At 43.4% G+C, this 27,475-nt stretch overlaps 1 long non-coding RNA gene across 1 annotated transcript in view; it reads right to left on the bottom strand.

The window, feature by feature from the left end:
• The window catches only part of LOC109283837 (uncharacterized), a 37,918-nt gene extending 13,158 nt beyond the window's left edge, over positions 1-24,760 (bottom strand). The window contains exons 1-2 of the long non-coding RNA XR_002091103.2: positions 24,675-24,760; positions 17,824-17,910 (exon numbers count right to left, since the gene is read on the bottom strand). This is a non-coding gene — a long non-coding RNA (uncharacterized LOC109283837). The remainder of the gene's footprint in view (positions 1-17,823; positions 17,911-24,674) is intronic.
• Positions 24,761-27,475: the final 2,715 nt, after the last annotated feature.

Here is a 27,475-nt window from a genome sequence, read left to right as displayed (position 1 = left end):
ACCTAGACATGGTTTTACTTTGACATTAATTTTGTTTTAAAAAAAAACACAGCTAGTTTGGTCATGGATTGCATTTAATCTAGACCACTGACATTTTAAGAATAGTAGGGGTTGAGAAGGGAGTTTAGACGAAATTTGAGGGTTTGGCCTGTTTCTAAAAAAACATTAAACCATCTGTTGGTTTAGCTAGTCTAGATGAAAACGTTTCCCAGTATTACCCTGCACCCTAGCCTACAAGCTGCTGAATTGGGAAGTAAATGGCAGCTAATCTTTGATTCTTTCAACTAAGGGAAGTACAAATATATCCACGTGATGCATTTTGATTATGTGCCTAATTTTACATTGGAAAAAAGGAAAGAAGTGAAACAAGCTGTATTCACAAGCTATGTTAAAGGTAATAAGAACAATAACGTGGTTTTGTGTTAGTCCTAGTCCTACCAGTGCTATCGAACTAGGGCTATCAAAATGGTACTCAAGGTAAGCAGAGCAGATACCTAAAAACTGAAAAGTTCCTTGAAATAGCTGTAGGCCAATGGAAAAGTTATATTTAAATGTGCTTTCATGTTTGTTTCAGAGGACAAAAATAGTCTTGTCTATGACCATCATCAGGTCCAAGAATGGGGTAAGGGAGGTGTAGCAACAACCCTGTTTGGCTGTGCTGTTTATACACAGTGAGTTCTGAGTTCATCAGCTGAACATTACAAACTCTGGCTAGAGCTACAGATTTTACACAGCTCCAGAGTTTAAGGGGTGAATGCCATTGCTGTTCATCCCCTCCTTTCCCCTGTTCTCTAAAGCCATGCCAAACAGTGGCTCCAGCCAGAACTTGAAGCAATCAGCTGATGGGCTCATACCTGGTGGTAAGTTCAGAGTTCACTGAACATGCACAGCACAGCCAAAGTGGGTTTGGCCACTCGCTGAATCTTCCCTTGTTATGCTTCCTTACGATCTCCCTTTATCTACCATTATCATTCCCCACATATTGGAATCAGTCTACCAGGCCTTTAAGAAAACTCATTGAAAAGTTTAGATAGCTAGTAATTAGATTTGCCAGGTAACTCTTAGATTTATTGTGAAGAAAAAGTAAAACCTGTTACTATCAGTATCTCCACTTAAGCTACACAGGGAAAGGCATTAATTACTGGTCAAAGTAGATCAGGGCTCCTTTGAAAATGTTCTCTTTAGTGATTCAACAGGGGCTGAGATGACATGGTGTGGGCACTAAGGTGCATGGTTGATAGTCCAGAGGTCACAAGTTTGAAGCCATAGCAGAAACACTGATGGCATAGCCTGTCAGATTCCAACTAATTTGTGAATTCTGCTAGATACCTCGTCACAAGGACATGAAAAAGGAAGTGACTCAACACATAAAAAAGCTGAACAATTCACAAAGAAGTTTGTGAAGACATTGTTATATTGAAATGCTACTGGACTGCTTAAATCACTGGTCAGCAGCCTTTTAAGGCTGTGGGCTGGATTGACCCAGGTGGGGCCAGAGGTTGGGAGGGTAGGGGAAGGGCAGGCATTAGGATCCAGTTGCCACTGTTGCTTTCCCCTGACCCCCAGCATGGGGAAAACACCTACTGCTATCACTTCTATGTACCGGCATGTGGAAAACACCTGCTACCGCTCCTTTTCCCTGCATCATGCAGTGCCACTGAAACCTCATGTCCATGGGCCAGGTTGTGGACCCCAGGTTTAAATTGTGAGTGACAACATTTTATTCTCTCCAATGGATTGGAAAAAATGACCTTTGATTAGACATCTTGAATTTGATGAAAAAAATATAAATGGGATGAGAATTCTGTTTCAAAATTAAGTTTGAGAGAAAGTAAGAAAGATTTAAGAGCTCAACACCATGCAAAAGGAATAGTATGGGCGGCTTCACAACCTTTTATTTATTAGACTTTTCTCTGTTTTGGACCTTTAAAAATCTGGAATGACACATGAAGCCTATGTGATACCTGAATCCAATAAGCCACTCAATCTTTTCTTTACCACAACAACACAATACTGGGAGAAATGTATGAGAAATCTAATCAAAGCTGTCTTTTGTTTTGTTTGATGTTTGTTTCTAGCTTGTTTTGATGTCCATTTTATTGAAAGGCAAAACTTTCTGGTTTTCTGCTATCTAGTAACAGCTTACATGACAGTGTCTTTGCAATAAATCACAGCAAAGAATTTAAATGAGGACTTAAATGAGTAAATATTGGAAACTGAGGAAACAAACCCAGCCATCTACTTTCTCTTGATCCTATGACACGTTCATAATTTGCTAGCTAAACTATCCTAGCTAAATACCACATCTAGTATAAAGCTGTTGCTTTTCCAGCTAAATTTTCTCTTTGAAAACTTAAATTTGGTTTGCTCCCTGGCAAGAATTCTCAGGCTTGCTTGATCATACGAAGTCAAATTTTCGAAAGTGAACTCTAATTTTGGATAATCTCAATTGTTGGCTTCCCCCATGTTGACACTATTAAGTACTTTGGAAATAGTCCTCTTCCAATGAATGGCAGCTGCCTAGGGTATTATCACTGTGAAAAGATACTCAATGTTTCTTTTCACACAGTTTTTCCCTACCACTGATTTCTTGTATTCACTACAGCTCTGAACAAAATTGCTCAAATAGTCATCAAGCTGCATACTAAATATCATGTTAATATGAAGATATAATGCATCTGTTATGAAGGGGAAGAGGTAAGTTGACCTCCACATGAGGAGGGGAAAGTGAAAGATTTATAACTACTAAGAGTGGTTCAAGGTCAAGTCAGTATCATCATGTCAGGAGACTTCAGAAGCCCTTTCAGAGGAGTGAGGCAAGAAAGAATATATGGTGAATTTCTTGAGGCCTCTTTTCCTACTAAAAACAGAATGAGGAATAAATCTTTGGAAGAAAGTTACTGCTGTTAAAATTACTAGCAATTTGTAGCCTGTTTTATCAACATTTTTCATCAGTGATAGGTGCTATGGGAAAGCAAGATTGATCTTGTTAACCCAAGATCTGCCTCCTTCTGCAGCAGGCCTTGAAACTGGAGAATGGTAATTAACTCCCCACAGTGCTGTTTTTATTAACTATAACTAATAATTCCAGTTGGGATTTTGGCAGGACGTGTCTATTTTAAATATGAGCGTCACTTACTCAGCAGCACTTAGAAGCACATGGAGGTTTGTCAAAGCAATATTTCATTTCAGAACAACTGAGTCATCTACCACATATACAGTACATTTTCTAAGAATTACGCAAGTGGCCTTGGAAAAAAGTAGACTATCTAGGTTTTATGAGCATCAGTGAAGGAAGCAGATTAACACAACAACTTTGAAAATAATATTCTTTTGTTTTCTGAAAGTAGCCACTAATTTCAGGCTGATTAATGTACATTTATAGCATCGTGAACTAGGAATTCCAATTAATCAGGGACTGCTGCTATAAGGCTGTCACTAAGAGACTTATGCACTCTATCCAGTACTGCACCCTGAAAAGTGGGAGAAGTTTTGTTTTGGTTTTCTTGCTGCTGCCAGCATGTACATTGAGAGGTCATTTATACACCAATTTTCGAAAGAAAAAAATGGAAATGGCAGGTCCCTCCCCTCCCACTCCCTCTTCCCCACCCATAGCACCTCTGGATAATGCTCCTGCACCATGTGCTGCTGCTTTGCCCTTCCTATTCCCAGAGACAGAGATGCTGCACAGTGCAGAGGGAAGACAGATGACAAAGGGTGAGGTACCCCACAGCTTTATGGCACCTCTCTCCATTAGGCAGTCCCTAGGGTTTATGCCCCAGTCCCCACCCATCATTACACTACTAGTTAGGATGGCCATGGACACATCCCCAGAATACCCCTTGGTGAGAAGCAGGACCACCACCCCACTTATCCAATCAGTGGTGAGGGGTGGGTCTGCCTCAGCCAATCAGCAGAGAGGGGCGAAGCCACTAGGCCACTTGGCCAATTGGTGGCAAGAGGTAGGGTCACCAAAAAAAGGCCATCTCCCTCCCTCCCTCCTTTCCTTCCCACCACCCTGGCTGCCTCAGAAACCAGCGCTTTGTGGCTATCCACTACCCTACATCCAGGCACAGGCAATAGAATCTGCAGGACAAATGATTGACATGTATTTCCATCAATGAACTGAAAAACAGGACTTTTGTGGTCTGTTCCTCATTCAGAAAACAAAAGCAGACAATGGGTTTAAAAACAAGAAAGTCCATTACAAAACAGGACCAATAGCCTACTACTGTTGTCACTAGAGGAACTATTTAACATAACTTTTTACCTTAATATTTTAGGGATCCACATAGTCAAATAGCAGTCACATACAGTGAGTGGGAGAGGAAAACAAACCAAAGTTAACAATGTACAAAAGATAGGCGTGAAAGAACTAAAGCAGAGAGTAAGAATTATTCATTGTAATTTCTTAATTGTAAGTTATAGTATACTTGGTATATTTGACTTTCTAGCTTTTTGAAATGGCAGTATCACATTTAAGGCCTAATTTCATTACAGCAATTAAGCTTTGCTTAGCATTAAGCAGGTACCTTAGCAACACTGGTATCAGTGGGAAGTATTATGCATACAGGTGATGTGTAGGTGTGCACCAGCAGGTGCCTCCCCTGAGAAGCTCTGGCAGCACATCTGGTTTTGCCGGCAGCACTTCCAGTTTTGCTCCTAGCATTCACAGGGTGAACCCAACTCACAGCCCCGCATTGGCAATTGACCACTGGGCCCCCTCTAGACTAAAGAGGCACCAGTCGCCCATATTCTCAGGGCTCTGGAAACAGGGGACTAAATCTGGACTTTGAGGCTAGGCATGCCATGCCGAGTCATGCACCTTTCCACCCCAGAGCTGGCTACATGTTAGATTGGTTCTGGACCTCATGGCAGCTTCCAAGTGTTGTGGAAGAAAAAAAAAATCTTGCCACCCCTGTACAGTGGGAGCATTGGTTCCAGACCCAGGCTGGACTTTACAGCTTTCTGACTCAGTATCCAACAGCCACAGCCCAAGACCAGAGAGCTGGGCCAAGTGCCAAAATCTTCCACAGCCCTGGCCGACACCAGGACCACACTCACATGCAGAGGTTTGCCCAATGTCATCCCACACTAAAATAAATAAATAAATAAAAACAACCCCCAAACACTGGAAGGAGAATCCTATGCCATGCAAGAAGAGGCAAGAGGCAGCCACAAACATCCCCCTTTTCCCTGTCTGCACCCTGCCTACACCAAGACTACACTTACATTCAGACATTTGCACAACACCATGCAATAATAAAAAACATCGAAATCAAATGCTAGATGGTTCCGTACCCTGCAAGAACAGATCAGAGGCAGCCACAAACACCCCCCTTTCCCCTGCCTGCATCATGCACAGCCTCAGAGACCCAACAAAAGCCTCCAAAGATGCTGGCTTCCTTGTGCTTTATCCTCAAGTCTCCCAGCTGCCCCAAACTATAAAAAGAACAGAAAAAGCCATATTGGCATGACCATCTTCCTCTTACTCACACACACTCGGTGTGCTCCAGTTGAAGAATGGATTGAAATATGGGCCTTGGTGTGTCATGCCAAAGCCTGCAACTTTCCATCCTTTCTATCCAGGAGCCCCACCACTTCTCCATTCTAAGCCAGACAAGTAGGCTGATGCCAGGCTCTCACCCAGACAGCCTTCCCCAGCACCACGCCTAAAAAAAAAAAAAAAAAAGGAACCCATTGACAGATAGGCCAGTGCCCTGCAAGAAGAGGCCATAGGCAGCCACAAACTTCCCGCTCTTGCCTGCGAACATTATGCACAGCCCAGCACATACAACAAAAGATTCCAGGGCTGCTGGCTTCTTCGTGCTCATGCATCAACAGTCTTGGCTGCCCCAAAATTCAAAAAGAACAAAAAAACCCCATTTTGGCCTCCAGTAGTTCCCCTACCTCACACACCCTCCAAGTGCTCTGATTGAAACAGGGGCCTAAATCTGGGCCTCAGTGTGGCATGCCAAGGCCTCAACTTTCTGCCCCAGAGCCTTGCCACTACTCTGGTTCTGCGGACCATGGCTGCTTCTGTGTGTCCTGGTGGAGAAATAATTCCTGGACCCAGGGGGGCCCAAAAACACACCCAGGCTTGAACCTGCAGCTCTATGGCCCCAGAGACAGTACATCCATCTCCATAACAGACAAGTCAGCTGAGTCCAGCCTTTCACCCAAACTGCATTCCCCAGCACCCCACCAAAAAAACAAATAAACAAAAAAAACCCCTTGATACATGGGCCAGTGCCCTGCAGGAAGAGGCCATAGGCAGCCAGAAACTTCCCCCTCTTGCCTGCCAGCATCATGCACAGCCCAGCACATACAACAAAACTTCCAGTGATGCTGACTGCTTCGTTCTCAGGCATCAACAGTTTCTGCTGCCCCAAAATTCAAAAAGAACAAAACCCCCCCATTTTGGTCCCCAATAGTTCCCCTTTCTCACATACCCTCCAAATGCTCCGATTGGAACAAGGGCCTAAATTTGGGCCTCAGCGTGGCATGCCAAGGCCTCAACTTTTTGCCCTGGAGCCTTGCCACTACTCCGTTTGGTTCTGGGGACCATCGCTGCTTCCATGTGTCCTGCTGGAAAAAAAAGTCCTGGAAACAGGGGGGACCAAGAACACATGTGGGCTTGAATGTGCAGCTCTATAGCACCACAGAGAACACACCCACCTCTGTACCAGACAAGTTAGCTGATGCTTGCCAGACTGCTTTCCCCAGCACCATGCCAAAACAAAACAAAACAAAACACAACAAAACAAAACAAAACAAAAAAACCCTTGACACGTGGGCCAGTGCCCTGCAGGAAGAGGCCATAGGCAGCCACAAACATCCCCCTCTTGCCTGCCAGCATCATGCACAGCCCAAGGCATATAAGAAAAGTCTCCATGGCTGCTGGCTTCTTCGTGCTCAGGCATCAACAGTTTCAGCTGCCCCAAAAATTAAAAAAAAAACAAAAAACCCCATTTTGGCTCCAAATAGTTCCCCTTCCTCACACACTCTCCAAGTGCTCCGATTGAAACAAGGGCTGAAATCTGGGCCTCGGCATGGCATGCTGAGGCCTCAACTTTCCTCCCTGGAGCCTTGCCACTACTCTGTTTGGTTCTGGGGACCATCGCTGCTTCCATGTGTCCTGGTGGAAAAAAAAGTCCTGGACACAGGGGGGCCCAAGAACACACCCAGGCTTGGACCTTAAGCTCTATGGCCCTAGACACAGTACATGCACCTCTAAACCAAACAAGTCAGCTGATACCAGCCTTTCACCCACACTGCCTTCCCCAGCACCACGCCTAAAAAAAATTAAAAAAAAAAAAGGCACCCCTTGCCAGATGGGCCAGTGCCCTGCAAGAAGAGGACATAGGCAGCCACAAACTTCCCTTCTTGCCTGCCAGCATCATGCACAGCCCAAGACATACACCAAAAGCCTCCAGGGTTGCTGGTTTCTTTGTGCTTGGGCATCAACATTCTCGGCTGCCCCAAAAATCAAAAAGAACAAAAGAATGCCATTTTGGTCCCCTATAGTTCTCCTTCCTCACACACCCTCCGAGTGCTCTGATTGAAGCACGGGCCTAAATCTGTGTCTCGGCGTGGCATGCCAAACTCAGATAGGCGTTCGGTATGCCATGCCGAGGCCTCAACTTTCCGCCCCAGAGCCTTGCCACTACTCCATTTGGTTCTGGGGACCATGGCAGCTTCCTTGTGTTGTGGTCAAAAAAACATTTCTATATGATTAGACAGCCCCATACATCCATGTGGTGTAGGCAAAATAATTTTTGTTTTCTGGATGTGGGGGTTCAGGTGTGAGTCCAGGCACACACCCAGGCTTTACCTTGCAAGTCTTTAGTTCTAGATTCAACACACACACCCTTATGCCACACAGGCATGCCAAAGCTGTGGTCAAGCTCACTTCCATGTCCTTTCCTGCCCAGCTGCACGCTCACATACTACATTCTCCCACTTCCGGGCCACACTTTAAAAAAAACAAAAAACAACTACAAAAAAGCAAAAAATGTAAATCCTTGAGGCATGGTCCTGTTCCATGCAAGAAGAGGGTAGAGGCAGCCGTAAACATCCCCCTTTCTCCTCCCTGCATCATACAGAAGCTCAGAGACCCAACAAAAGCCTCCAGGGCTGCTGGTATCTTCATGCTCAGGCCTCCCATCTCCATTGAGTGTTTAGCATTCCACGCCGAGGCCTGCACTTTTCCATCCTGGTGCCCTGCCAGTTGTCCGATTGGATCTGGAGAGCATGTCAGCTTCCATGTGTCATCATGAAAAAAAAAAGGCTTCAGAGCTCCTCTACAGTGGGAGAACTAGGCCCAGACCCAGACTTGAAGTTTTAACGTTCTGGTTCAGTAGCCAAACCCCTACACTAGACAAGTCCATTATTTTTCCCCTGGTGTATACCAGGGCCACACTTGCATGCAGACACTTGCTCAACATCACCCCACACTTTAAAAAAAAAATGTTCAAAGCTGGACAGTGATCCATGTCATGCAAGAAGAGGCCAGAGGCCAGAGGCAGCCACAAACATCCCCCTTTCTCCTGCCTGCATAATACACAGCCTCAGAGACCCAACGAAAGCCTCCAGGGCTGCTGGCTTCTTTGTGATTGGGCCGCACTTCTCCCAGTTCCCCCTTTTTGCTGCCTGTACCCTGCCTACACCGTAGGCCCACTTACATTCAGATGTTTGCCCACCACCACCCCAGACTAAAATAAATAAATAAAAAAAATCAAACACTTGATGGATGGTCCTTTTCCGTGCAAGAAGAAGCCAGAGCCAGCCATGAATATCCCCCTTTTCCATGCCTGCACCCTGCCTACTCCAGGATCACAATCACATGCAGACATTTGCCCAACAACACCCCACACTAAAAAAACAATAAAAATCCAACACTGGATCAAGGGTCCTGAGCCCTGCAAGAAGAGGCCACAGGCAGCCACAAACATTTCCTCTGACTGCATCGTGCACAGGCACACAGACACAGTAAAAGCCTCTAGGGCTGCTGACTTCTTCCTGCTCAGGTCTCAGCTCTTTCAGATGCCCCAAAATTCAAAAAGAACAGAAAAATTTGATTTTGGCCTCACCATCTTCCCCTTCCTCAGAGACACTCCATGTGCTCCTGCTGAAGCATGGGCCTAAATCTGGGCCTTGGCATGGCATGCTGAACCCCAAAGGCCTGCAGCTTTCCACCCTGGAGTCCTGCCACATGTCTGGTGGGGCCACTTACCAGGTGGGGCCATCGAGAATTGAGGGAGGCTTTCTTCCTCCAGGCACCACCCGGGGTTACTAGGAATAATGACCACAAATTGTTAGAGAGAAGGTTCAGGCTGGACATCAAGAGGCATTACAGTTAGGGCTGCCAGACTCTGGAACGGGCTCCCAAGTGAGGTGGTGCTCTCCCCTACCCTGGGGGTCTTCAAGAGTAGGCTGGACAGATATTTGGCTAGGGTGATATGACCATGGCACCCATTCCTGCCTGGGGCAGGGGGTTGGACCTGATGATCTGTTTAGGTCCCTTCTGACCCTAAGCACTATGAAACTATGATACTATGAAAACGAGCTCATAGTAGCTTCCATGTGTCATTGTGAAAAAAAAAATCTTAGTGCCCCTGTACAGTGGGGGCTTTGGGCCCAGCCCCAGGCTTAAGCTTACTACCTTCTAGCTGTGTACCCAGCTGCCAAACTCGTAAGCCAGAGAGGCAGGCCAAGTGCCAAAGCTTTCCACTTTCCCTGCCTACACCAGGACTGCACTCACATGCAGATGTTTTCCCAACACCACCCCACGCTAAAAAAACCCAAACAATTGTTGACAGACGTTCCTATGCCCTGTTGGGGTATGGGGGGCAGGGGGGCATGTGCCCCCTCTGAGGTTGGCACTTGCCAGCTGGGGAGTGGGGAGCACTGGCCGGTGCTGCCCTGAGAAGCACCAATTGCACTTTCAGTTTTGCTGGCGATACTTCCTATTTTGCCACCAGCACTTCTGAGGTCAACCCTGCCACGCCCGCCCAGTCTGCGATCTGCCACTGGTGCCCCCCCAGAGTTAGGAGGCACCAGTCATCCGTTCTTACACATAATTGCTTGGCTGAGCAAAGATGGATTTAAACATTTTCTGAATTCTAGTGTATAAGCCTCTGCATATCTTGCTTAACAATTCCTTCAGTATCTGTATGTTACTATTTATAGTATAGTGATGCCCATAACATGCAAGATACTTCAGAACATATAGGAAGAGAGAAAGTGTCTTAAAGGATTACAAAATGAAACAAATTTCAGTCCTCTACAGGAAGGGAGAAAGTCTTGCTTAAAGAGATTACCATTTTTAACAACCTTAACCCCTGTAAAATTAAGAACAACAAAGCAAAAGAAGAAAATATACAAATAATGATGCTTAATACAATGGTTTGTTCTACTGCTTAATTCCTTTAAGATTCCTTTTAAATTTCTTTCTTATGAAAAAGGGAAAATTAAGTATTACACTGAATAGAGCTTCAAGAACTAGATGATTTGCTTAGGTCCCTCATGACCTTACCAACTATGAAACTGAGTCTCATGAAGATAATGGGACCACAAGGAGTAGTATGCTACCTGATATGAGTAAAGGTATCACTTTTCCAAAGTACCCTTTATCTATCTGTTCATAGTTTCTGAGCTTAGTATTGCCAACCCCAAGAATTCAAAAGGCATTAGTCAAAGTTCATCTAACAAATAAATCAAGAGATTTTGAACATTGATATGTTGGAGATTCTTTTTATTTGCCTTCTGTTTTTCAAAACTTTAAAGTGATTTTTTTAGCCTTTTTTCTGACCACAAGGGCCAACAGCTAACTTTTATTTTTAAAATGCAAGCAAATATTCTAATGTACTGACATGACTCTGAGAGCTGGCACTTTAGGAAAAAAAATCCCAGAAATATTACAAAGCTCATGGTACAAGCATAAAAATTGCAATATTCTGTCCCAACAAATTCATACTTTTAATGTTATGTACATTAATATCTTAGTGAGGAAAATGGGTGTACTTACACATGCAACCTATGAGTGTGTGTTTGTAGGATCAGGGCTCTAGTAAATAGCATATGTCATTGGTTCTGAACGCTTGTTTACAAGACTCACTAGAATGGCAGTCTGGGTTAAAAACACATTTCAGCACATAGCTCATACTAAATTCTCTCTGGAGTCTATCTTCTTTCTTCTTTTTCTGTCTTTGCCACATCTTTATTTTACATGACTGCCCCCCTGATTCAACCTTGAGTCCAGGCTTAACGTATCTCTTGGGAAACAAGATGTTTCTGCCAAGAATTCTTTATGTAAAAATCCCCTTTCCTAGCTCAGAGTCTCTTAACAAATCAGTTCTTCTCAGCTGGAGTGTTATCTACTTTGGCTGAGAAGAGATTTGGAAAAAGAGGTGTGAAAGAAAAGCAACTCTGTTTCATGTGGGGTAGTATCATCTGTCAGGCACATTGGTACTCTCTAGCTGGAATGGTAGTTGCAGTCTGCTTTTTGGTGTTTCAGTCTCTTCAGCTTTCCACTTGGCTTCCTCATAAGAAAGAGATTTCATTAATATAGCTTTCCTACATACTCTGACTTCTCCCTTTAAATCTCATTCTTTCTCTTGAGACTGGGCCTTTCAGCACTTGTAGGGACCTTTGCCTACACAGCTTTGCTTGTGAGTTCTTAGAGCAAAAAGGGATCTTCACAGTATATGTAAATACTGTACATATATTAGATGTGCAAATATGATGCACAAGATAAACCCAATGATTTCAGATAAGAATTCATAAGATTAGTACAGATGTTCAAAATGCATGGTGTGGGATCAATCTAAATTACATGATTTTCTGTAAGTGGTAGTGTTTGGTAGCGAATAGTATTCATGTTCACCCTTTGGGGCGGGAGTGGGGTGTGGGTACAAAGGCTGCCTGTACTGGATGAGGCCTCCAGTTTGGGGGCACTCCTGCATGCCTCCCAGTATGCCCCATGGGTTCCCTGGGCTGCCAGACACTGCCAAATGTGCCCAAGTGCCCAGGCAACCCCATATTGCTTACCGGGCATAGGCAAACATGCCCTCACAACCCCTCTCCTCCAGTACTCTGGGACCCTGTAACTGGCCAAAAAAGCCTTGCAGCACCCAAGGTGTCCATGGCCTGGGTATCTGCCAGCAGTGGTCAAGCCATGGAAGTCACAGGTTTGCCTCCATGCAGGCTGAGTCCTTATTTTCTGTCCCCTGTCACCCCAATCCATCAGAGGAGAACTGCCTGCACTAGCTCCTGCTCAGGAGTTGGGAGGGAAAGAAGGGGTTCATGCTATGGTCTGGGTGGCAGGGTGCCTGGCTCTAGCCACTGAGATGTGGTATGTGGAAGCCAGAGTCAGGTTCCATGGGGTTCCCTGGCTGGGTGTTGTGGGAGCCAGGGTGGGGCTCCGTGGGCCTGGGCCTGAGTGTAGGGGTTCTCCTGGGCTCAGTGTCAGGTGCGTGTGTACATCATGGGGTGCTTCATGATGGGGTGTTCTGGGGCACAGAACAGGGACATGGGTGACCAGGTCTCGGGACTCATATAGGGAACACAGATGTCTCCCTTCCCCCCCACTGCCTACCTGTAGCTGACAGATGGCTGGAGGCAGGAGGCACAGTTGGAGAGAGGGTCTATACTGACTCAGCTCTGGGAGAGCTCAGAGTTGGGGCCTTCTGTGTGCTCAGTCAGGACAGCCAAGCATGGGCCAAGTGCTAGTGCACTTCCCTGTGATGGAAAGTTGCAGCAGGGTGCTACGAAGGAGGCTGGGAGAGTGGAGGACAATGATCTAACTTGAATCAATAGGGGATCTTGTACAGAAGTTCAATTCACCAGTCTAACCTAAATCAATTAGATTTGACTGCACATTGAACCAGGTTTATCTTAGACTGGGTCTGCAATTTTAGACCAGTCTATGTGTGCTGAATACTGTAAAGTTACAGGTTTAGATCAATTTCTGGTCACTTAGGCTGGTTTATGTATAATACCTGTGTCTAGCTATATAGGCTATATAGTGTTAAACAACTCTAACCTGTTGTGGTCTTTCTGAGTCCTTTGAAATAGAAAGATGGCTGCATTATTTTCCCATCATCAAAAAATGAATGAAAGTTAGGAGCTGACATTTTCTGAGGAATGCCTTGAGTGTAAGGAGGGGTGCCCTGAGCCCAAAAAGGTTAAGAACCACTGTTTTAGAAATGTGCACAGGGAGCTCTAGCAGCATAATATAACACCAAGAGATCACAGGAAGTTATACTCCAGTGGCACAAAATATTAGAACAAATCTCCCAGACTGATTCTGATTGAGATTGGGTTTCCAATGTCTTATATGCAAGTCATATTCATGAAATCTACCTCACCAAAAGTGTTTTTATGATGAAATATACTTTAGGCGTATGCACTTTTAAGTGCAGCCTACAGTTATTTGGAATGTAGCACTGATAATAGTCTTCATGGGCTCCTACAAATATACATGAATAAATATATATGAGATTAGTGCATTCTGTCAAGTACTTGTGCCACCAGAGTTATTTTTCCTAGCATGATGACCAACAAATCCTTTGAGGTATAAAACCTTGAATAAAAGTACAATTTTAAATTAGTTGTGACTGTCAAAAAATCAAAAAGGGCCTAGAAGAAAAAGATGCCTTAAAGCACTTGACCCCATCATAATAATTTCAAAGGCTGTCATATGAAAGACCAGAAAAAGCTCAGAAATATTATATACCAAATCTCATATAAATCCTACTGTATTGAACAGAGAAACACCTAACATTGTCCATTCTTTTAAAAAGAGTTTCACAAAAGTCAGATGAAATAATTTACTGTTCTGCAGGTTATGAGAGCAAAACATCAGAGATTCAGTAACTAGATACCGTATTTGCTCAAATCTAAGATGACCTGAAATTTAAGATGATGCAAGAATAATTAGCTTTTATATATGGAAAATTTGTAAACTAATTATACTTTCCCATGAATAGAATCTAATTATTAGAGGATTATCTTGAATTCATCCCCCTCCCACTGCCACAACAAGGAAAATAGTGGCTGGGGGTAGGGGTGGGGGTATAACAGGAAGCCAGAGGCTCCTGTTACTTTAAGGGATGCTGCAGCACATTAAGCTGGCTGTGTGGGGGCTGGCAGCTAGGGAGCAGGCAATCTGCTAGGAATCTAGCTGCCAGAAAGCAGGCAGACTAGTAGCCATGCAGATAGGGTTACCCCTTAGGGAGTAACTATTCCAGGACCTAGCTGCATATTAGTAAGCTGCACTGGGGTAGGCATGTAGGCATCCCAGAAGCATAGAGCCACAAGTAGATTAGCTAAGCTGCAGCAGAGAAAGGCAGGCCGGTCATCAGACCAAAATGGAAACCCCTGTGTGTGTAAGAAGGCCAAGTGACAGGAAGGGTAGGGCTTTGGGATGCACATAAGACCACTGAGACTAGACAGTAGGTCAATCTGGCCCTATAGGAAGGCTGCAGGAGGCAGCTTGGAAGGCCCCCAAGCCACCTAAGAGAGGCAAGCTGACAGGCCTCCAAGGGAGGTAGGATTTGTAAGGACATTGGCCCGGATTGGGGAAGATTTTTAGTTTGCAAGGCAGCTTGCTTAGGTTTATGTTGTTTTTATATTCAGAGTAAGAACTTGAGGACCAGACTGTGGCTACAGGGGAGGTCTGGAGACCATTTGGTGGTGGCTTATGGGGCACTTAGAAGCTGAAAGCCTAGCCATGGGTCAGGGACTCTGGGCCTGGGATTAGTTTAGTGGAAGCAGCCCAGCTTGGGGTCAGGGGCCCAGGATGCTGAAGGCTGGGAAAGGACCACAGCCATTGTGTGATGGCCAGGGGCCAGGGAGCAGAAAGCTGGAGTTAGAGAAGGCTTAATATGAGGGGTTAGCATGGAGGGTCAGGTACCCAGAGCAAAGAGAGAGTTTTGCCAGGCCAGGGGCCTGGTGAGTTGACTGGAGAGTGACAGATGGGCCAGGGGCCTGGTGGACATCTTAAGGTACCATCTGCAAGGCATGGGCATGGCTGTAGGGGCAGAAGGAGGCCACGTAAGGCAACTGGTGCCCCTGGAGCATGGAGGGGGCCAAGAAGGCCCCCACTTAGGGCTTAAGGGATAGAAGTGGGGTCTACTGGGCATGGGAGGGACCCTCTAGCCAAAAAAACAGATGAGGGATCATTCTGGGACCTGAGGCAGTATCCCTTCTAAAATAAATTAGTTCCATCAAGGCATGGCAGGAAAGAGGAAAAGGGAAGGTATCCTGAGGAGCCAGAGTGGGGCAGGAGCCACATGGCCACTATGGGGCCCAGTCCTGCTACAAGGGGTCAGGCTGCAGGGGGGGGTCATGTGGCCCCCTTGCCCTTGGCCGCCCCCAACTTCTTCCCCCTGTACACCTCCTGCCCCCACCCCCACTGGCACCCATGCCACCTCCAGCTCCCCACAGTTTCTGCCCCTCCCCCTACTCTCCATGATCTCTGCCCCTTCCATGATCTGTGTGTGACTGTAAGGATGGAAGAAGCAGGGGAGGGCACAAACTGCAGAGGGAAAGCAGGGTGGGGGGGGGATCAGGAGATGCTTTATAAAGGAGATGCTTTGTGTTAATTTGAAACACAAGGGACCAAAAGAACACCGACTTTGAAATAAACATATCCATAGTAATTTGCATGTGTGCAAATTACTAGACCTACACACAGACTTAGTTCACCTAAAATTGATCATTTTAACTTGTTGCAAACTGCTACACATTTCAGCACAGGTATTCCATAAACACACTTTTGAGCACCACTGTTGTATCTACTTATGCATAGTGCAAATTATGCGTGATATTACTCAAGAGCCAAAATGCTCATGATTTACTATATAGTTCATTGTGTTGGGCCCCAGCAGAGTCAACATTGTTTCAAGCCATGGTGACTCCACAGCCCAGCACTGCTTAGTACGTGTGTATATTCCAGATACACCCCCCCCACCCCAAAGGATCTATGTGCTAATTAGCTCCAACTTGCAACTAGAACCAGGTGTTCTTGTCATGTGTCCTGGGACCCTCCAAAAAATGTATATGCAGATGAGGTGTGTGGCTGTCAGTCTGGCACACAGTGGGGCAGAGCCACACTGGTCTAATGTGATGGCTTAAGAGAGAGGGTGGTGAAGAAACAGGACTCATTTGGAATGGGAAATGAAGACACTGCTCAGCTGTGGAAGTGAAGAGGAATTTGAAATGTATTTGAGTTGAAAAAGAGTCAGCGCTGAGGGAGACAGAGCACAACGAGCATTTTATCTTATTTAGATAGGCTGCACTAACCTATCTTTGTGGTAGGTTCTCATCAGCATGTTTGCACCATATGGGCCATATGTTTTATGTATGTGCTTAGTGTGGGCTGCATTTAAGCAACTTCACTGTCAGTTTCCATGACTGAGCACTTGCTGCTTCTAGCAGCAGTTTAATGCTAGGCAGTGTATTTAAGGGAGTTTTCCTGTATGTGAATATAAGATGAGGGGCTTTTCACCTCATACTAACTGGGGGGAAAAAGTCTTATTTTTAAGTTAATATGGTAAATTATAATATACCTAGGCCAGTGTCAGGAGTATTATAGGAACAATAATGCGCAAATAATACAAGATTCAACATTTCAGTGTGGTTTCTGTCATATCTCAATTTAAATAAAAGGAAGAATCAATTCAGAAATAGTAAAGGGAAAGTAAATTGAAACTTTCAATTCTTTAGCAATAAAGACCAGAAATAACTTCATCTCTAGATCTGCCAATATATTCAGCTTTTAAGCAGCTCAACAATATTTTCTCTTTTTCTTTTAATTTAACTTTTTTGGAGTTAAAACTGTTAGGGAAAGTGTCAAGAGTATTTCCTTGAAGGACAAAACTGTGTCTCTGTTTCCCATTGGAATTTACGAGCATAAAATAAATGAAACATCAGCTTGCAGCATGCTTTCTGCACAATGTAAATTCTGTTCTCTTCTGAAGAGATTCAAATAACATATTGACATGAAAAACACACATACATGCACATAAAGGAAAGGCTAAATATAGAGTATATAATTGACTCTGCCTGCAAACTTAATTGCTACTGACACACATCTGGAAGTCAACAGGAACTTTATTAATGGGTATACTGCCCAGCATACTGCCCTTTAGAAATGAAAATATCAAATCTCCTTAGCAAACTTTCATGCATATCTTAGAATGAGAAATTTATTTATTTATTTATTTTGTGGATAAAGTTCCAGGTGAGCTCCTCATATTAAAAACACATTGGCATTTCATAATGAATACATTTAAAAATCCTTCAAAAATGCTTCAGATATTTTAAAAGATATCAAAGCTTTGGTTATTTTTTGGATTGTTTTTCAACCTATGAATGACAACAGTTCTACATTTATGCTGTTTCACAGAGGAAAAACTCCTTTGAATGTCTCTTTATAAATTTGGTTACTTCAGTGCTAGGGCTGGTATTATTCCTACTAGGCTGATAATAACACTGTGCTGAGATCAGAAACATGGTATAGTAGCACAAAGAAAGGGAAAATCTATTAGAAAGAGAGCATGAACCTAGTCTGCCACTAGCCCTAATAAATGGAGTCATTTTTAAACCTTACCTATGAAACACCAAGGAAAAATGAAGAATTCTCAGATGTCCTTACAGCTCGTACCTACAATCCTTTCGCCTCATCACAAAACGTATTATTCCAACACATAAAAGCCTCTAGTAAGTGGCTAATTACCAGTGCTTGATTGTAGTGAAGTGCAAGTGAAGAGCAAACAGTAAAGAAAAATGCTATTTAAAAATGAAATGACTGAGTACCTCCAGTGAATTCAGTAGCACCACAGCTTTTGATGGGCTCCAGATTGCTTCCAGTAGCTCCATGGTATCTCTAGTGGTTTTCAAAAACTGAAAGAGATTCAGGTTAATCATTTCCATATAAGTAACAAGGTATATATACCCTCTTCTTGGCTCAGCTCCATTTTCAATGTGCCCTGCTAGAGTGACAAAAGAAGGATTGAGAGCAGCCTTAATAGGGCAGGAAAGAATCACTCAATGGCATAGTACAGGCAATAATCTGTGCCATCTGTTTCAGGCCTATCCAGTGTACTTAGGGTAGGAGTGGGCCTGCTGGAGAGTGGTGTGCTGCAGCAATCCTGAGCCTGGGACCAACCCCATTGGTGCAAGATACATCCTAGCTGCTTTAACTTAGCTTGGGCGGTGCGGGGGGAGGTTGAGTCCTTCCACACACAGGAAAACAAGGGCTATGAGAAAGCCAAGAGCTACCTTATTGCCACTACCTTAAGCACTAACCTAAAAAATTATGTATAAATTAAGGCTGTAAAGGTTGTGGTTCCAAAAAAAGAGAGAAATTACTGTAACATTGCTCGGGGGAGGGGTGGGTTGTTTTCACTTGAACCCATTTATGGAGTTATTAAATGTATGATGTAAACATTGGAGGCGTAGTCCTTATATGAATATTGGGGTAAAGGGATTATGTTTCCACTTTCCTTTTATTCCCTGTCTACTTGTTCATAGACACTTCTTATTACAAAGTCCAGTGGAGGCTCAAAGCAGACCACTGACTAAAACAGATGCTCTGGTGCTTTCTCCAGAACTTATAGATGCCATTTCTGTGTCACTTGGTAAATTCATCCAACCACAGCTGTAGGTGTCTTGGTTCCCTAATATATGACATGAGTTGAACGTGTAGCAGTGGCTCAGCCAGTGCAGCATTAGTATGTATGGTCTGCCTTGGATTTCCCTTGCTTTTGGGTAGTTGGCTGATTTTACTGCTTAAAGCAAAAAAGTCTTCTCCTTTGGGGCATAAATGAACATAATGCATTCTTGATGCCAAACACTCTAAATTAGGGATGTCAGAGACATCTCTGTTTTCCTGAACAGGGACCAGGATATCCCAGCTACCAGAGGTAGGGACAATCTTGGGGATAGTTCTATCAAGCCTTCAGTCAGTGCAGATGTAGTTAGGGATCTTCTGGAAGGGCTAGACATTTTTAAATCTGCAGGTCCAGATGCCTTCCACCCAAGGGTGTTGAGGGAGCTGGCAGGGGTCATTACAGAGCCCTTGGCCCGGCTGTATGAGCATTCATGGTCATCTGGCCAGGTGCCGGGTGATTGGAAACTGGCTAATGTGGTCCCTATTTTTAAGAAGGGGAGAAAGGAGGACCCAAGTAATTATAGGCCTGTAAGCCTCACCTTGGTGCTCGGGAAGCTCTTGGAGAGAATCATCGAGGACCACATCTGTGGGGGGCCTGCAGGGGAGATCATGCTCAGGGGCAATCGGCATAGGTTCACCAAAGGCAGGTCCTGCCAGATCAACCTGATTGCCTTTTAAAACCAAGTAACTAAATCCTTGGATGATGGTGTCGCTGTGGACATAGTCTTTCTAGACTTTAAGAAGGCCTTCGACACTCTCTCTCACCCCACCCTCATCAATATATTAAGTGACTGCAGCATTGATGCCTGCACAGTTGGATGGGTAAAAAATTGGCTGATGGGTCGCACCCAGAGAGTAGTGGTGGATGGGTTGTACTCAACCTGGTGAGATGTGAGCAGTGGGGTACCCCAGGGCTCGGTCCTCGGGCCCGCACTATTTAACATCTTCATCAGTGACTTGGACGAGGGGGTGGAAAGCACGCTGTCCAAGTTTGCTGATGACACTAAGATGTGGGGCGGGCGAGGTGGACACACTTGAAGGGAGAGAGAGGCTGCAACTAGATTTAGACAGACTACAAAAGTGGGCAGACGAGAATAGGATGGGGTTCAACGTAGACAAATGCAGGGTGCTGCACCTTGGGAGAAGGAATCCACAGCATACATACAGGCTGGGGAGTTCCCTTCTTGAAAGCACAGAGGCGGAAAGGGATCTCGGAGTCATTATTGACTCTAAGAGGAACATGAGCCGCCAATGCCAGACCGCAGCCAGCAAGGCCAGCCATACCTTGTCATGCATCCAAAGGTGCATCTCAAGCCGGTCCAGAGAGGTGATACTCCCTCTCTATGCGACTTTGGTCAGGCCGCAGTTGGAGTACTGCGTCCACTACTGGGCACTGCACTTCAAAAGGGATGTGGCCAGCCTGGAGAGGGTGCAGAGGAGGGCCACTTGGTTGGTGAGAGGGCAGCAGGACAAGCCCTATGAGGAGAGACTGAAGGACCTGAACCTGTTCAGCCTCAGCAAGAGGAGGCTGAGGGGGGACCTGGTGGCTGCGTACAAACTCATCAGGGGAGATCAACAGCAAATAGGCAGAGCTCTTTTCTCCCCAGCACCACCTGGGGTGACAAGGAACAATGGTCATAAGCTGATGGAGAATAGGTTTAGGTTAGAGATCAGAAGGCAATATTTTACAGTTAGGGTGGCCAAAACCTGGAACCAACTTCCCAGGGAAGTGGTCCTTGCCCCTACCTTGTGTCATACTGAATGTAATGTTTGAATGTTTGTAATAGTTGCCCATTAGCCAGTTTAGGAAGAAGACAAGATTTATCTTCTTATCTAGGCCATTGTTTTGGTCTATGTGCGGAAGGTCCTGACTTTGCTCAAAGTCTTAACTCTTGAATTTTATCTTTAGAGGCCTTTAACAAAGAGAACTTAAAAATGACCCTTAAGCAAATATCCTAAGTTCCGAGAGATCAAACCCTAGGGTCTTTTGACAAGATTGGAAAGAAAAGGTCACTTGCAGTGGTATGGAAGTTCCCCAAAGTAATTAGAATGGTCAAGAAAGAAACTAATTACCAAGCAAAAGAATCTGTTGAGTAAGATCCGAGCCCAAACTTGGGGGTAGTGACAGGTTTGGGTAGGAGGGGCCCAGGACGGCAACTCACTCAATAAAAACTGTAACCTACTCTCCCAAATTGGAGGTGACTTCACTTGCAGAACAACAAAGGAAGAATCGCAAGTGTAGGCCGGATCAGACTGATCACCTGAACCACCCTCTCCGTGAACACGAATCTCTTAGTTCACGCTGAAGCTGCAGAGTGCCCGAAAGGGACTGAAGGAAGGGGACTTAGTCCTATCACTACTGAGGCCAGCCCATTGAATCGTATTGCTGAGGCGAGCCCATTGAACCGTACTACTGAGGCCAACCCATTAAATTGTACTACTGAGGAATGAAACCATATTTAGGTGTTTGGCTTCTCAGAATTCTAGGGTTGTAAGTATATTATGAAAATAATAGTAGTTGTTTTTGTAATACTAATTCTTATAGCATTGTTTGGGAAGGAAGTGCATTCGGAGCATTGTTTCTGATGTATGTAATTATTGTGTTCTTAATGTTTGTGGTATTTCTTAAAGCTAAGCAGTGTTATATGTGTAACAAAGAATTTTAAAATAAAATTGTGTTGTATGAATTAAGAGTATAATAATCATTGTGAAATCGTGCAATCAACTAACTACTCCCCCAGCCAGTGCATCAAAATTAATCAGTAAATTGTGTGGGATTTTCTCTATTCCATAACCCACTAGAGACACCTTGGGCAAATTCAAGAGGAGGTTGGATGATCACCTGTCTGGGGTCTTGTGAACCCAACATTCATTCCTGCCTGTGGCAGGGGGTCAGGCTAGATGATCTGTTCAGGTCTGTCCTGACCCTAGCTACTATGAAACTATGAAACTATGTGGGCCAGATTTGGCCCACAGGGCCGTGTCTTGTGGCCCTTCATGCTGCTCATGAGACTCAGAATAATGCACAATCCTGCAGGGCATGTTGGATTGCCCTGCATGCCACAAGTGGCGGCCCCTTCAATTTGTGTCCCAGAGTGGCTGAGCAGCTGCTGTGTGGAGCACAGCCCTGGATGGGCGGAGTAGTTGTGTGCTGCTCTGAGGCTATGCTGTACATGGTGGCTGTTCTACCACTTTGGGGTTGTGCTGCAGGTGGTCACTTTTCCAGCATGCTTCCTAGAGTGGAAGAGCAGCTGCTGCCAGCAGCACAGCCCCACAATGGCCAGAGAGGACCACGCTACATGCATTGCCCACTCCAGCCACTCCAGGGCACCCACTGGATCTGGAATTCAGGGCCAGTGTGTGTCCAATCCAGCCTACAGACCAGCCCTGTACCACTCATGTGGCCTGTCACCTCTGCTCTAAACACTTTAATTTACCTTGTTTTTTCCTCCTCTGAGTCATAGTTGTTTTTCAATACCTGTCTAGGTGGCACTGTAGGTAGCATGTCTTTCCTCAGTTACTGGCTTAGCACCCCAAAGCATCAAGGGGCTGACTACCCAAAATGTTGCATTTCCCCATTCCTGGAGACACTTCATACAGTGTGCATCTCTCTTTCAGCCTTCTCCATGGCTCTAGCATAGCCCTCTCTGACTGTTTCCTAGAGCTTGTTACCCAAATGTCTTTCTCTTTTCTTGCCTGGAAGGTCTCAAGGAATGCTCACAACAGTGAACACTACCACTGAAGTTACCACTACAACTTCTTCCCTCATTTCCTTAATTAGGAACACCACATCAGGTCTTGTCTCATTCTTAGTTTCTCCAGTACAGAGCACAGAGATTACTCTATATTGTCTCCCTCTTCCCAACTGGGTTTACTTTGTTTAAAGTAACACACAAGTGAGAGTGCCAGAATACATCTTTAAAGGATAAAATTTGGAACAAGGATAAACTGAACTCAGTTGTGCTCTTAAAAGAAATAGCTCATCTGGTGAGAGATGTTTTAAATGTATTATGTTTATCACATCATTTCATTATGGGATTAGAGTAATAACAAGGGCTGTGGGAAGCTTCAGGTGCTGATTCGATTTGGAGGCGATTTGGCCTGATTTGGTGGCCAAATCTCCAAATCCAAATTGAATCAGGGGACCAATAAAAAGGTCTGTATTAATTTGAAGCTCTCTGAATCAATTCGGAAAAGATTTGGAGAGCTTTGATGATTCAGGCAGTCCCTGATCACTGCAGCAGGGAGCTGTAGCTGGACTCAGAGTTGGTAAGTAGGGAGTGGGGAAGGTGGGACTGGAGGAGGGGGGAGGAGACCATAGGGGAACCCCTACCAGGCCCCATCCTCTGCCTGCTCCCCTGAATCAGATTCAGCTGAATTTGAATTGAATCACTGTCCTCTGAATCGGCCAAATCCAAATCCGAAGTGATTACTAGCCACTTTTCAGAGGCCTAGTAATAACTTAATCCTTTGACTGGAAATCAGAATTATATGCAAAAAGCAATTGATTCCAAGGTTCAGGACATTTTTACTTGAAGAACAGTAATGTCAAATTCGCACAGACCCTTGAGGAGAGATGGGTCATTTTAAGAAGAAGGACTCTTGCTCTAAGACCATAATCACAAAGTGTCATGATAACATTTCTAATTATACTAGAAAATGTTGACTAATGAACATACTTAATAGATAATGAATAAAGGTATCAGAGGTATTGATGTTACATCAAAGACTGGGTGAAATATTTAATTTATGTTGAAAAGCCAATGTGAAGTGAAATCTCCATGCTAGAGCCAGGAAAAAGTGTGTTATGATGAAATGAATGTCCATAGAGATTTCTTAACTCCTTAACTGGAATAACACATAAGTGAACCTGAACTCAAAAGTCTAAGAATAAATGAAGAAAGAATAAGGAAGGGCTGATTTGTCCAGATGTTTCATCCATCTGGTGTTTAACCAAGCAAAGTTTGGGGAAGAACATATGACTGTAATGACTATATATATGTTGCTCTATTACTGAATCATTAAATACATAAAACCTTTGGAGGCTTTATATTGACATCAGAAAGCTTAAAATTAGAGTCATTATATTTTCAGAATGCATATAAAATTAGCCCAAGATGTCATGATGTAATACTAACAGTCTTCAAAGGAAGCTTGCAAAAGACACAGAGGTCCAGATGGCAAGATTGCAGGCTTCAGGAATAAGGTTGGAGTTAACACAGGTGTTAGTTACCCAAACTATTTGAATTCTGATAGTCGAACTGGAATATTCTAAATATTTACAGATGACAATTCATGGACTTTGGTTTCCAAAAACAAATCCCACGGTAGCAAGATGTAATTAGAGATCTAAAAAATCAAAGAAGGGAACTTATTTTCTCACTGGATTTGAATGACACATTCTAATTTGAATTCCAAAAATACCTTGAAAGACTGGTAGATGATAGGATACTATCAGTTCATCATACGTGAAGTGCGCTCAGAAACTATTGTGACTGACACTTTGTAGACAGTATGGATAGATACATATCACTATTTGACCGATTTTCTGGTACAATCACATTCCATCCCCATTATATCCACTTGGATTTGGAAACAAAAATATTAATACAAAATCACACCTCCTGGGAAATGCTTTCAGTTCCTTTTTTTTTTAAAGAAAAAAAGATCACATCAATAAAACAATTGGAGTTATTTGAGCTTTGTATTATATTTCCCCGAAATTCCTGTACTAAAGATAAACTGTTACATGCTGAAATATCACCATCCTGATATAATATCATTTAAGATTTGCAGAGCAACCAATATACATATGATATAATAACACAGGTTTTGTGGGGCAGTGTTGAATATTATGCTGTGAACCCCTGGTGCAGTATGGTCCTGGATATGCTATGAAAAAATGGATACATTAAGAAACACTGCAACATTGTACTGTACAGAGGACATAACTCCAAAAGCTACTCAATAGATTATTTTTCATTTTTATACATACCACCCACAGGTAAACTGGAACAAATACAAGAAGCAGGACACATATTTGTAGCTTAAGTTGTTCCCAGAGGAGTTATTTCTGCCTCCCACTAATAGCACTTCTCCCACTTACTTCATGGTTTCTGACAATAGAGAGCACTGTGGTACATAACTTGTGAGATACTGAATCCCCTATATCTGATGCTACCTGTGGTATCCATTAGGTGTTTTCATGAGAGTGAAACACTTAACTACAGAATAATTTGAGTTCTTTACAGCAGTGCTACAACTCTTGCCATATAAGTAGAGGCAATTTGCTATATACTAATTATTCTTGCTTTTAAAAAGAAGCCCAAGCCACACATCTACCACGCATACAGCAACTTGTTATCCAAAAGTTTAGAACACAAAAGTACAAGTCCCTGAATATTTAAGACCACTTAAGAATCATTTAAGTGAAACCTTATGTTATACACCGAAAGTATCAGGAAACATGAGTCACTTTTATCTCCAGTCCATTTGTCCCATGCTGACACTAAACAGTATCTTATTCTGTTGGATAGAAATTCAGCTCCATTCAGAAAGGCAGCACAAGGCCCTCTTGAATCCTTAAAATAGGACCTAAGTGGGACTGAATGGTGGATAGTGGAAATGAAATGTATTGCCCTTCTGCACATGGCGTTTTCCACCTATGCAGTAAAATAAACAGACCATTTAAGTTGTGTTTAGTGTCTGAATAATATCAAGCTTTAACACTGCTTATCATATTATGGTGAAAAGTAGACAATAGAGTGTCTTAACCCACACAACCATTCACAAAGCAGATTCGTAGCTGCTAGCGAGAAGTGGTGAAAACGTCTCCTTGACTTCTGAACATAACCTCCACAACTTTTGTTTCACTGCTAGCGTGAGAAAGGTGCTGATGCTGATGACTCAGGTGTCAGGCTTAGTGGTGATGATGAATGGTGTTGATGATGATGCCTGGAGGGGAAAACCTGAAAAACTTGCTAATCAAGTCAGCATTCTTTTTTTGTGGCTTAAATGTTCTTGCATTTGCTTAACATAGTTTGAAGGAGTAAAATAGATTTGAGTTTATAATTCTTTTTAAAGATAAGCCAAGTAAGAAAGGAAACAATGGAGATTAAGCTGGGAATATACAATGGGAATTTATTTTTACTTGATATTTTCATTGCAATGTAACAATGAATGCTAACTTCCATTACATGGCCTTATTGCAAAACTCAACAGTATTTATATTTGTTTTGGATACTTTAATACAAAATTGAGACATAAATGCCAGACCTTTGCAATATACTCCAGCTACATTACTTAATTGTGAAAGTCTTTAGAATATAGACATCTTTTTTCAATGGAGATTACATGGAACAGAATACACTTTTGAACAGTCTTTCATGTAAAAAAATATCTAAAAATTCTTGGCAGAATTCAAGCTTTGGGTATATCTATGTTGCAGACTGCAGTTTAGAAAGGAGATAAGAGAGCTACTTTTAATGAGTTGGACCAGAAGCGGTCTAGTCATAGCAGCATGAAACTTCTTTCAGGTTAATTTTCCCAGCTTCTCATTAATGACTACTGTGTCTATGTTCTCTTACAGATATAGTAGATTGAGGAAGGCACTGAGAAAGGATATGTTAAGTCAAACCTGACTGGCTTAAATCAGCACAGCTCCACTTCAGGCAAATAGCTCTGTTATCTTTAACATTTGAAAAAAGATGGAGAGCAAATGGAATAGAGATACAGGAAGGGTTTTCTTGATAGCAGAAGGACGTAGCAGTGGAAAAGGGTATCAACAAAGGGCACATTTTAAGCAGTGGGCAAGTGCTAGATGAGATTTATTGGCGATATATTGTGAGGCAAAGGAGAGTTTTGTAACCAATAGTTGGCTGTTTTATTCTCCACACTTTCAACCTCTGGCCCTAGTTTGTAATTTGTGATAGGGTTTCTTGAGCACTGGATTTCACCCCAGTTATTACTTTTATACACACATCTACAGAAACAAATAATTTATTTCCTTCACATTAAAATAGTGGAGGAAATTGGAAAGTGCTATATATGCAGTTAATAAGGCTGGGGAGAATCTGTTGAAGGTGTTTAAAAAAATTAGGGCAATTTTTAAGTAGTCATGAACTGAATGAGGTACCAGAAGAGATGAGTAAAGATGGATGCTTAGGCTTCCCTGTCCAGGTAAGTTCCATGTGCGGGCTTCTGAGAATCTATCCAGGGGAAACTTGTTATAATCAAAGCAAGAAGAGATGAAGGCAGAGATAATGATTTTAACACGTTCAAACCGCAACTGTTTGAACATGTTTGGGTAGTGTTGCAGGAGTGAGTATAAGGAGATATACCTGAACTTCCAGAACCAACTTCTGTATAGACATGTCTACACATGCTGATTTAAGGCACTTTAGCCTGATTTAAAGCACATTAAGGGCATGTGTCTACATGTGTGTGCCCTTAATATGCCTTAAAAATGGTGATTTTAGGCTATTCATGCTTAAATTTGATACCTGCATAAAGAGCAATTAGTATAGTAGGCCTCTGTTGAGGCCTTTACTTGATACTGTAATCCATATAATAATGTGATATGGTTTCATTTTATGCTGTCAACACAGATAAGAATCTGTGAGAAAGGTAAAGTTTGTGATTCTATACAAAATTCAAGCTGACCATGTTCAAAACCACAAAGCAATTTGTTAAAGTATACTGATTCCAATAGGATGGACACTATCACTATTGGTATGATGTCACACTTGAGTGCTAGTTTACCAGTGAGTTCCTTGCTAGCAGATCCCTGCACAGTGC

The sequence above is a fragment of the Alligator mississippiensis genome, chromosome 3, assembly GCF_030867095.1.
Source record: "Alligator mississippiensis isolate rAllMis1 chromosome 3, rAllMis1, whole genome shotgun sequence".
Classification (NCBI taxonomy): Eukaryota; Metazoa; Chordata; order Crocodylia; family Alligatoridae; genus Alligator; species Alligator mississippiensis.
Note: the sequence above shows the minus strand (reverse complement) of the source record. Positions and strands in the feature narration are given on the sequence as shown.